Source organism: Brassica oleracea, chromosome C1 (assembly GCF_000695525.1).
Source record: "Brassica oleracea var. oleracea cultivar TO1000 chromosome C1, BOL, whole genome shotgun sequence".
NCBI lineage: Eukaryota > Viridiplantae > Streptophyta > Magnoliopsida > Brassicales > Brassicaceae > Brassica > Brassica oleracea.
The window spans coordinates 28,724,263-28,724,597 of record NC_027748.1 but is presented as its reverse complement, the minus strand read 5'-3'; positions in this window follow the sequence as shown (position 1 = coordinate 28,724,597).

Below are 335 nucleotides of genomic sequence, written 5' to 3'. Positions count from 1 at the left end.
TAAATTCTCTCTGCTTCATTTCTTCTAGTTCGTCCTCTGTAGCGTATCTAGACTCGAATCACTTTTCTGCCATGAAAATCCTGTATATGATGACAATAATGTAATTAATTAAGATTTAAATTTCAACTTGTTAAAATAAAAATTTGTAAGCTAATTTATTTACCTCTCATATTGAAGAACGTCTTCGCAGTTGGTGAGCAAATATGTTTGCAAATGACTGCGCTCCTGCTCAGTAAGTCGACGGTCCTTTGGTTTTCCGCTAAGTTGTCCAACGTCTGTGAAAATTTCTGGTTTTCCGCTAAGTTGTCCAACGTCTGTGAAAATGTCTGGAACCG